The sequence below is a fragment of the Podarcis raffonei genome, chromosome 5 (genome assembly GCF_027172205.1).
Source record: "Podarcis raffonei isolate rPodRaf1 chromosome 5, rPodRaf1.pri, whole genome shotgun sequence".
NCBI lineage: Eukaryota > Metazoa > Chordata > Lepidosauria > Squamata > Lacertidae > Podarcis > Podarcis raffonei.
In genome coordinates this window covers 93,547,142-93,559,130 of record NC_070606.1, presented here as the reverse complement: position 1 = coordinate 93,559,130, position 11,989 = coordinate 93,547,142, and the positions used below count along the sequence as shown (strand labels likewise).

General features: G+C 44.5%; 1 non-coding gene across 1 annotated transcript; it reads left to right on the top strand.

The window, feature by feature from the left end:
* Positions 1-265: 265 nt before the first annotated feature.
* LOC128414990 (U6atac minor spliceosomal RNA) lies at positions 266-393 on the top strand. Its single transcript, XR_008330794.1, has one exon. It is a non-coding gene; the product is annotated as a U6atac minor spliceosomal RNA (small nuclear RNA).
* The last annotated feature ends 11,596 nt before the right edge of the window (positions 394-11,989 follow it).

The following is an 11,989-nucleotide window of genomic DNA, read 5'->3' as shown; positions in this document are numbered from 1 at the left end:
ATTGGTTAAAAGCGTGCATATATTAGGGCGTCAAGTTCAGGAAGCAGCTGTATTTTTAAATCGTGCAGATTTTTTCCCTTTACGAAGTGCTTCTAAGATGTTGAATGAAATGCGTAGGGTGTGTTTATTTATTGGCGTCAGTGGAAAAGGTAGATGGTAAAAACTTAAAGTATTGGGGGCGGAAGGCAGCTCAACTGGCTCACCATGACCTAGAAAAAGTATGGCTTCCTGTGGTATATAAGAAGAGCGCAGCAGTCTGGTTGCTGTGTTGTATGAAAGGAGAGAAGGTTAGCACTCCCCTTGATAAGGATGGAAGAGGTCCTTGTGGCCTGTACAACACGCATATGGTTAAGGCATTGCCACCTACTTCGTGGCATCTAACCAAGTTTTTTTTTATTGCAAAGAACAAAAAACACCACCCAACAACACAGTTACTCCAAGAATTAGAACTCATCAACATTAGCAGCAACAATGCTCATTAAGAATGGAATACTTCTTTAATATTCTTGCAGAAGTGGGGGTGGGGGACTTAAATATTTATTTTTCTGTAGCTTACGGTGGGTGAACAAACACATCAAGAGGAGACAGATTCGCAGTCTAAGCTACCTTGCAGGTTTGTCAAGAGGAGGAGGACTATGTCCAGAACCTGGGATGTTGTCATTGGCATCTGTCTGTCTAAAAAGACAACAGATAGTATATATGTTTTATGGGGGGGGGACAAATCATTATTATTGCACGTCAGGAACAGAACCAACACTGGTGTAGAAAGGAGTTGCAATGTGGGATTTCCAACTTCCAGTGGAGGAGGGATGGCAGCTAACAGATTGAGGTTGAATCCTGACAAGACTGAAGTACTGTTTTGGGGGGACAGGAGGTGGGTGGGTGTGGAGGACTCCCTGGTCCTGAATGGGGTAACTGTGCTCCTGAAGGACCAGGTGCGCAGCCTGGGAGTCATTTTGGACTCACAGCTGAACATGGAGGTGCAGGTTAATTCTGTGTCCAGGGCAGCTGTTTACCAGCCTGGTACGCAGGCTGAGACCCTACCTGCCCGCGGACTGTCTCACCAGAGCGGTGCATGCTCTAGTTATCTCCCGCTTGGACTACTGCAATGCGCTCTACGTGGGACTACCTTTGAAGGTGACCCGGAAACTGCAATTAATCCAGAATGCGGCAGCTAGACTGGTGACTGGGAGTGGCCGCCGGGACCACATAACACCAGTTCTGAGAGATCTGCATTGGCTCCCAGTACGTTTCCGAGCACAATTCAAAGTGTTGGTGCTGACCTTTAAAGCCCTAAACGGTCTCGGTCCAGTATATCTGAAGGAGTGTCTCCACCCCCATCGTTCAGCCCAGACACTGACATCCAGCGCTGAGGGCCTTCTGGCTGTTCCCTCATTGCGAGAAGTGAGGTTACAGGGAACCAGACAGAGGGCCTTCTCGGTAGTGGTGCCCGCCCTGTGGAACACCCTCCCTTCAGATGTGAAGGAAATAAGCAGCTATCTTATCTTTAAAAGACGTCTGAAGGCAGCCCTGTTTAGGGAAGTTTTAAATATTTAATGCTGTATTGTTTTTAACACTCGATTGGAAGCCGCCCAGAGTGGCTGGGGAAACTCAGCCAGATGGACAGGGTATAAATAATAAATTATTATTATTATTATTATTATTATTATTATTATTATTATTATTATTATTCCAGTCTCAACTCAGCCCTTTTCTCGGCCTGCATCCTTTGCCTTCCTTCTGCACAATGGTCCTTTTTTCTGATCCCAGTAGTTTCTGCTTCAAGCTGTTTCTGGCTACCTATTTTATTTTGCAACCCATTTCCTGACTCACGGGTTCATTGTCCGGCATTGTGGAGCCAGGGTAGTGTAGTGGTTAGAACATTGGGCCAGGGCATGGAAGACCACCGTTCAAATCTCTGTTGCACTGTCGCACTCAGGTCCTGCTTGCAACCATTAAGCCTCTAGTTGGCCGCTGGAAGAACAGGATGTTGGACAAATGGGCCTTTGGCATGATCCAGCAAGCCTGGTTCTTCTTAGAGTCATAGGCCTGGAGAGTTCAAAGGTACCCCAGGGGTCATCTAGTCCAACCCGCTGCCATGAAGGAATCTCAACTACAGCATCCATGACTGATGGCCATCCAACCTTATCTCCACATTCTGCCATGAAGCTCATTGGGTGACCTTAGGCCAGCCATTCTCTCTTGTCCCAGACTAGCCTACCTCAAAGGGTTGTTAGGGGGATGAAATGGGTGTAACCATGTGCACCGCTCTGAGCTCCTTTGACGAATGGGGGGATATAAATGTAATGATCCATAAATAATAACAACAAAGGCAAACATCTCCTCTACAGTGGTACCTTGGGTTAAGTACCTAATTCGTTCCGGAGGTCCATTCTTAACCTGAAACTGTTCTTAACCTGAAGCACCACTTTAGCTAATGGGGCCTCCTGCTGCTGCCGCGCCGCCGGAGCATGATTTCTGTTCTCATCCTGAAGCAAAGTTCGTAACCTGAAGCACTATTTCTGAGTTAGCAGAGTCTGTAACCTGAAGCGTATGTAACCTGAAGCGTATGTAACCTGAGGTACCACTGTACTTTATTCATTCATTATTTTCACACTCTGCCTTTCCTCAAAGGAGCGTCTCCTCCTCCTCCTTTAACTCGCACAACAACCCTTGTGAAGTTGGTTAGGCCAAGAGGTTCGTTAAGCCAATTATTTTTTATTATTTTTAAAATTTAAATGTGTGTCCTTGTTTCTCACTTATATCCTTTTACATGGTTTCGTATGTTATTATGGGTAATGTTTTATGCATTGTGACTTGCAGTTATTTTTATTTATCACAGTTTAGCCATTATTTATTGTCATTGTTAAGAGTGAATTTCTATTTAATTGTTATTTGCTGATGTATTGAGAGTTAATTTAATGGTGTACTATTCTGATAATTGATTATTACTTTATTTGATATAATAATTTCAATGTTATGTTTCATTGTTCCGTTGTCTTGATTTAATCATTTACTCGTGTTCCATCTTGTATTTTATTCCGTGACCTGCCCTAAGATCTTCCGAAGATGGGTGGTATATAAAATTGATAAATGATAATAATGATTACGACTTTTTGTATTGGATCAGATTATTACAAGGCGTGTGTTCTTTGTTGCATGTTTCGTTGCTGTAAACCGCCTTAGGTATAGTAATATGTAAAGGTGGGATACAAATTAAAAGTGGAAAGGGCTAGATACTGCCTGGTTCAAGGTCACCCAATGTGTTTCATTAGTGAGTCGAGATTTGAACCCGGGTCTCCCGGGTCTCTAACCTACCTCATTCTGTAGCAAAATTAACTTTTGAGGATGTGAGAAAACAAAGGGTGCTTATTGCTAGCAATAAAGGCTCAGTGGCATCACTCTCCAAAAGCTGAGCAAAGCCCAAAAGGGTGGAGTCTGCTTTATATACATAGCTGTTATCTGTTAAAGCAATAGTCCCGGTGGAGTACAGGATCAGGTTTAAGGTGCTGGTTTTAACCTTTAAAGCCCTATATGGCCTAGGACCCTCGTGCCTTATATACATTGTTTACACAATGGCCCCCACGTGATTGGCTAATTCTGGGATTCTCCTGTAGGCCAATCAGATTGCAGATTTCCTTCCACCTGGAGCTGGATTGGATGGCTCCTGTGGACCAATCAAACTGCTGCATTCTGGATCCTATTGTTCTAGGACCAATCAGACTGCTGCCTTTTGGATCCTATTCAACTCACTACATAACATTACCTATTCATTAGGCAAGGAAACAAAAGACTCTCTCTTGTAGACACTTAAGAATGTTGTTTGCAACCTTGGGGGTAAAGCTGTTCCTAGCACAAGGCACAAGGCCTGCCTAGTTAGCTGAGCTTATAGGTCTCTATGTGCATCAATTCCAGACCCTGCTTGCTTTGACTGAGCTTGACAGGGTTCCACAAAGCCTGTGGGTTCCATATCCTTACAGAGTTCCATATCCTTACAGAGCCTCCATCCTTCCTCTCAGAGCTGAGCTTGGAGGGCTCCATCTCGTCTTCCAGGTCCTGCGGCTTCTTCCGCAACCAGCAACTGGCAAGGTCTAGTTTCCCCCTAGGTCTGCATTCCTCAGAGATTGTTGGCTCTGCAGAAGAACAGCAGCAACAGCAGCGTTATCTCAGCCAGACTGGCTCTCTTGTGAGTCAGCATTCATTCCCCCTCGCTCTGGAGAACAGCCAGGTCCCAAGCAAATGATTTCCAATACTCGGGGCTTGTGGTCAGGCCGTGTGTCGAGAGGATTAATGACAAAGGCTTTTGTTGGGGTTGTGGGGCGACGGACTGCGGGGAGGGGGGGCAGAGAGAGTTTGACAGTATCTGGATCTAATTAAAAATAACATGGGGAAATTTTGCAAGGCATGGATGTTTCCCCCCCCCCCTACCAGGCCAGACTGAGGTGTCTAACCAGCCCAGTCTCCTGTCTCCAGCAGTGGGAAGCAGCCGGCGATTCTAAATAAAGATGCAAAAGATTTAGGGGACCGCCTCCTCGCAGGAAAAATATATTCCTACTGTCCTGGCAGAACGGACAGGCTGGTTTTATGAGAATATTAGAGCTCAGCCAGTTCCACACACACCCCAAGTACTACGGCATTAGCAGTCATCAGAACATCAGGAAAAGGGAAAACGATTATGCAGAACCCAGAGCAGTTTGTGAATTCCTGTTAACAGTCAGGAGCTGTCCAGGACTGCACATGTTTTGTCCCTTGGTAGATGTTTGGTAGAAATAGCAAAACTGCTGTTTGTATTTGTTTTCATGAGTTGTTGTTGTTTAGTCGTTTAGTCGTGTCCGCCTCTTCGTGACCCCCTGGACCAGAGCACGCCAGGCACTCCTGTCTTCCACTGCCTCCCGCAGTTTGGTCAAACTCATGCTGGTAGCTTTGAGAACACTATCCAACCATCTCGTCCTCTCTCGTCCCCTTCTCCTTGTGCCCTCCATCTTTCCCAACATCAATGTCTTTTCCAGGGAGTCTTCTCTTCTCATGAGGTGGCCAAAGTATTGGAGCCGCAGCTTCATGATCTGTCCTTCCAGTGAGCACTCAGGGCTGCTTTCCTTAAGAATGGATAGGTTTGGTCTTCTTGCAGTCCATGGGACTCTCAAGAGTCTCCTCCAGCACCAGAATTCAAAAGCATCCATTCTTCGGCGATCAGCCTTCTTTATGGTCCAGCTCTCACTTCATACATCACTACTGGTGATCACTACTGGTTTTCATGAGTACCCATGCCTAAATTAGAGACCTGAATGATAACTGTGCAAGACCAATAGGTACCCTAAAACCACATCTGCACAGAAATGGGGTGTTGTCTAATATTAAGTCACAGCAATAGACATGGCATGATGGTTATGTTAGGGGCCAACCCTTATAAAGCATGAAACTCCTATTACACCTCCAATATTTATTATCTTGTCTCCTCCCTCCGCCTGCATATCTAGAGGACTACTTTGTTTCTGTGTGATAGGGAAATTGGTTGGATTCACATTTTAATACAAACCTACCCAATTTGTACTTCACAGACCAATTCACAAATTGAAACAATTTTTGTAGTGCAATTCCTCCCCCAAAAGAATTATAGAATTGTGGAGTTGGATGGGGGCCGTAAAGTGTAACCCCCTGCAACACATAGGAAAAAGTGTGCATTAGTAAATAAAGCAAATGCAAAATTAGTGAAAGCAACTTGCAGAAATGGATCAATTGCATTAAAACGCACACATGAAAGGAGAAACCCGCATGCACACATACAAATTTTAAATGAATGTGTGTCAGGGTGTGTGTGTGTGTTTAATTGCGTGGCGAGTTCCCGCCCCCCACCAGGGAGAAATAAAGACACTGGACACCAAGTATTAAGTTTAAATGGGTGAATTAGGCCACAACTTTATTGATTTCAGGAATGAGAGGTATTGGCTTAGGCATTGGTCCTATCGACTAACCGGCTCCAGCCCGATTGCATGAAGACCGGCATGGGTTAACACCATAAGGGGGAGTCCTGCTGAGGCACGTCAAATAGGAGCTCCCCCTGGGTCACCGCTCGGGGGGGCGTGCCTTAGGCCCTCACCTCCATAGGCTTCGGACAAGGCCACGCCCCCCGGAATCCTTTATTGGACTACCCTTAGCTTTTGGGGGGAGGTGATGGCGTTTCCTCCCCTCCCCACATACTCTTAACCCCTTCTTACCAATGCCTACCGCCACTCGAGCAACTGCTCGCCGCCAATACCCTCATGCCTGTAACCAATCTCTAATCCCCTTTGCTATATCAGTCAGCCATATGTCATTTCCCGCATCCGAAAGATGCACGCCATCAAACCGGTAGAGGTCCTCGTTGCTGAAGCATATGCCTGGGTGATCAATGACCCACCCGCCCAGGGCTGCCACTCTACGCACCACCGCCCGATCCAAGGCTTTCCTAGCCCTATTTATGGCTATCGGGCACCGGCTGTCTCTCCAGACCTGCCTCTCCATCAGTGATGCCCAAAGAATGATGATGTCTGGATAAGAGGCCTTCAACTCCTCAAAGTCCCCAAAAATATGCCACATCAGATCCAGAGGAATTGAAATTGACAGATTAGTCCAGTCATAGAAACACAGAACTGTAGAGTTGAAAGGGACAATGAGGATCATCTAAACCAATCCCTTGCAATGCAGGAATATTTTGCCAAATGTGGGGCTCAAACCCACAGCTCTGAGATTAAGAGTCTCATGCTCTACCAACTGAGCAACTCCAAGATAAAGTATGAAAGATTCAAATAGTGATACGGCACCCATTTCTGATCTGAAAATGGGATGGTGTTTCTCTCAAAATGAACCATTTTTGGTCAAACAGAGAGTCACTGGGATTTATTTAATTTAATTTTTTAAAATCCACAGCAGCCTTCCAGCTTTCTTGCTGGAGTTGGAATCGCCATCAATCTCTGTAGCAAGAGGACAAGTGTCTGCAAGTAGAAGACTTGGAGCAGAATCGCCATAAATCACTCTGCTCCAGCGCTACCCCTGCACCCACCCAAGCAATTAAAGGATAACAAGCCTGGAATGCAGAGTTTCAAAATGTTGTTTATTTGTTTACAAATGTGTACTCTACCTTTGGGGTGGAGGGGGGCCTCCAACGCGGCCTTTACCAAGAAAATCAGTAAACCAACAGCAATATAAAGGGGGGAAATATTCAATATAACAATAAAATTAAAAGCAGCACCCAAACATTCAGTTCAGAGTTAACATGCATTTTAAAAGCCTAAGGAAAGAGATGCAGGTGGCGCTGTGGTCTAAACCACAGAGCCTAGGGCTTGCCAGTCAGAAGGTCGGCGGTTCGAATCCCCGCGAGCTCCCATTGTTCGGTCCCTGCTCCTGCCAACCTAGCAATTCGAAAGCACATCAAAGTGCAAATAGATAAATAGGTACCACTTCGGTGGGAAGGTAAACGGCGTTTCCGTGCGCTGCTCTGGTTCGCCAGAAGCGGCTTAGTCATGCTGGCCACAGGACCCGGAAGCTGTACGCCGGCTCCCTTGGCCAATAAAGCGAGATGAGCACTGCAACCCCAGAGTCGTCCGCAACTGGACCTAATGGTCAGGGGTCCCTTTACCTTTACCTTTAAAGAAAGAGAAAGGTATTTGTGTGGTGCTGAAAATGTAACATGGGCATGATACAGATGGACAGGTCTGTCAATTTTGGTTTCTCTTCATTTCTCATTTTCTTAAGTTCAGCCCTTCACATTTCCACCTCAGTTTGTGAATCCGTTTAAAAATCCTTGAAAGAATTAATCAGCATTTCAGTGCAAATTGCTCCTATCGCCATCATGTTTTGCAAAGCATTTTCCCCTAATGCAATGCATTTTGTAGGTTATTTTCACAAATATTTGCATTTCTATGCAGACGTAAGCCTAGTATATGCAACTTCTGCACACATTGTTTGGGGAAAAGTTGTGAAATTCGGATACGTGTGACTTTCAAAGAATGGCTGCATTTTGGTTCTCATATCATTTCAGAAAGTGCAAATTTGACCGATTTGGCTTTAAATGAGAAAAGTGCATTTAAACAATGGGCAGGACTATACTTTCAAAAATTTGCAGAAGCACGAATTTCACAAATTGTTTCAGAAAGTACAAATCAGTTAAGCTGACCTTAAATTTGAGCTGAATTGAATTTCTCTCCCATCCCGAAATCGTGAGAAGTGTAGTTGGTTCGGGTGCTGGGAATTGTAGTTCTGTGAGATGGAAACTACAATTCCCATGAGGCATCTGGAGGACATCATCCAAAAAGGACCTCACTGTATGGACAGTTAGATGAGTTAAGGCTCTTACAAATGTAAGCCTGGAAAATGGAATGTCTGGGAATTTTATGTTAAGGTTTCCCTCTTAACTACCATGGCATATAAGGTCTCTATGCACCTCCATGTTACCTGGGTCCTTCCCCCCTAACCTTCTTCCCTTGCAATATGAGAGCAGCAGTGATGTCCTCAGGGATTATGGAGGCACCTAACTTCTGGGGCAGTGAGCCCTGGGATCAATGCTGGCACACCAGTGCTGGTTTCAGAGGGAGGGCTACGGATCAAACTACATATTCCATTAGAAGAAGCATGCTTATCTAAGTCTACTCTCAGACGAAGGCAGCAGCAAGAGGGGAGTGAAATAACCATCACCCCATAGAATGCTCTTGAAGAAAATTACCCCCAAATCTGCCATTTACCCCGAAAGTGGATATTTGCTGTCCTGCAAGAGATGATAGATGATAGAGATAGATAGAGATAGATGGTGATTAGATAGATAGATAGATAGATAGATGATAGATGATAGAAAGAAAGAAAGAAAGAAAGAAAGAAAGAAAGAAAGAAAGAAAGATGATAGATAGATGGATGATAGATAGATAGATAGATAGATAGATAGATAGATAGATAGATGATAGATAGATGATAGATAGATAGATAGATGATAGATAGATAGATGATAGATAGATAGATGATAGATAGATAGATAGAGAGAGAGAGAGAGAGAGAGAGAGAGATGATAGATAGATAGATAGATAGATAGATAGATAGATAGATAGATAGATGATAGATGATAGATAGATAGATAGATAGATAGATAGATAGATAGATAGAGATAGATAGATAGATAGATAGATAGATAGATAGATAGATAGATAGATATAGATAGATAGATAGATAGATAGATGATAGATAGATAGATAGATAGATAGAGATAGATGATAGATAGATGATAGATAGATGGTAGATAGATAGATAGATAGATAGATGATAGATAGATAGATAGATAGATAGATAGATGATAGATAGATAGATGATAGATAGATAGATAGATATGATAGATTAGATGATAGATAGATGATAGATAGATAGATAGATGATAGATGATAGATAGATGATAGATAGATAGATAGATGATAGATGATAGATAGATGATAGATAGATGATAGATAGATAGATAGATAGATGATAGATAGATAGATGATAGATAGATAGATAGATAGATAGATAGATAGATAGATAGATAGATGATAGATAGATATAGATGATAGATAGATAGATATAGATGATAGATAGATAGATAGATAGATAGATGATAGATAGATATAGATGATAGATAGATATAGATGATAGATAGATAGATATAGATGATAGATAGATAGATAGATGATAGATGATAGATAGATAGATGATAGATAGATGATAGATAGATAGATAGATGATAGATAGATAGATAGATAGATAGATAGATGATAGATATAGAAAGATAGATTTGTTGTTGTTGTTGTTTAGTCATTTAGTCATGTGAAACTCTTCGTGACCCCCTGGACCAGAGCACGCCAGGCACTCCTGACTTCTACTGCCTCCCGCAGTTTGGTCAAACTCATGCTGGTAGCTTTGAGAACACTGTCCAACCATCTCGTCCTCTGTCGTCCCCTTCTCCTTGTGCCCTCAATCTTTCCCAACATCAATGTCTTTTCCAGGGAGTCTTCTCTTCTCATGAGGTGGCCAAAGTATTGGAGCCGCAGCTTCACGATCTGTCCTTCCAGTGAGCACTCAGGGCTGATTTCCTTCAGAATGGAGAGGTTTGATCTTCTTGCAGTCCATGGGACTCTCAAGAGTCTCCTCCAGCACCAGAATTCAAAAGATAGATAGATGACAGATGGATAGATAGAGATAGATAGATAGATATAGATAGATAGGTGATAGGTGATAGGTGATAGATAGATGCTAGATAGATATAGATAGAGTTAACAGGAGGTGTAGCATGGGAGGGCATGGCCCCGGGCACACATTTTTGAGGTGACACAATCAGGCACCCCCGAGTCAGGCTTGGAACCTTGGCAGCTGAGCTGCAGTGGCAGGTGGGTTGGCCTAGTGGGCGGGTGGATAGAGGCAGCAGGCAAGGAGCCCATTGAAGGTGGGCTCCATTTAGCCTCTGCATGGGCTCCCTGCGTGCCCTGCTGGCACACCCCCCACCCCAGCTGCCCAGTTCACCAGGGGCCACAACATTCGCCCTGCCCCGGGCACCGGCAAACCACGCTATGCCACTGGTTTCAACTCAAAGTTTGAGGAAGCATGATGCACTAGTGCAAGACAATGTGGTGTCTTCCAGAAGTCATTGGACTACAATATCCATCATCCACAGCCATAGGCCATGCTGGCTGGAGCTGATGGGTATAGGAGTCCAACCACATTTGCTGCCCCTGCCTTCATGGTCTTGCTCTGTCCTGGTGGCCTCATCCTGGTGGCCTTCCTTGACAGCAACACTCTCCCAGGTGACATTATGTCCAATGGTGACTGTCTAGCTGACCAGTGCTCCACACCCCCCACCTAAACCCCCAAACCCAGTTTTTTAAAGGGGGGTCAGACAAGTGTTGGCTATCGGCTCTTCAAAGGACATGTGCAGATTCCTGAGGACAAGGCATGGAAATGCCAGGAACTGTATACAAACAGCCTGCAAATGGAGGTATCCACTGCTCCTGCTTTCAAAGAGGCAAGCTGCAGCTCAGCTCCCAAAGCAGGCTTGCCTCTTCAGCAGTTGAAGCTGCCCTGTGGCACAGATTCCAGGGCCGCAGATGGGCAGGGTATAAATATAAATAATAATAATAATAATAATAATAATAATTCCAAAGAATGCCTTGGCTCTCTGCACACACAGTTCAGGTGCACACCTGAACTCTGCACACACAGTTTCTTCGAGCGTCGGCCTTGCAGCTGGATGCAATGAACAGCATACCTGGGAATCCAAGAGATAACCCACTCCTTTCTGTACCGTTCCTCCACGAATGTTTGCAATTAAGTGTTTTTACAAAGAATCAGGTAGATTTCCTCGGTATCTATTTGGAGGAAACATCCAGCCAAGGCTAAAGCTTTGGGGATTTATTAGCAACATTTCTCTCTCTCCTCTCTCTCTCTCTCTCTCTCTCTCTCTCTCTCTCTCTGCTGTTTTTCTTATTAATAAAATATTTTCCTAAAGCAGCATTTAGCCGGATTGCTTGCTTTTTTTAAAAGGAGAGGAGGAAAAGGCTGGTTGCATGACCTCATTCAAGTCTCTGCGATCTGGGGATGCCTGCGGGTTGCATATGGCTACACCGCCCCCTACAGGCATTTTAGGGCAAGTGCTTCCGAGGTGGAATTCCCATGGAGCAATCCATCTCCCATTCCCTTGTCTCCCTACTCCTTGCTCTGAGTAGGGCCCTGAGAGAGAGAGATTGGGAAAGGGGACTAGGAAGCCAACAAATGCAAGTTGGGGATTTTCCACACGGTTGTCCAAAAATCAGGAAACCTAAACAAATCATCCATATGAAAAAGTAAAAACAACCTTCATGGCAAAAAAAAAGACTGAAGGCTGCTGAAGGCTGTTTACAGAGGCTGGAACTGTGCTAAGCATCAGAGAGTGGGGAGCTTTCCCTTCCAGGGCTGCTGACTGCAGTCTGAGGAGTGGCAGGCGCTGGCAATGGGAAATGCCAGA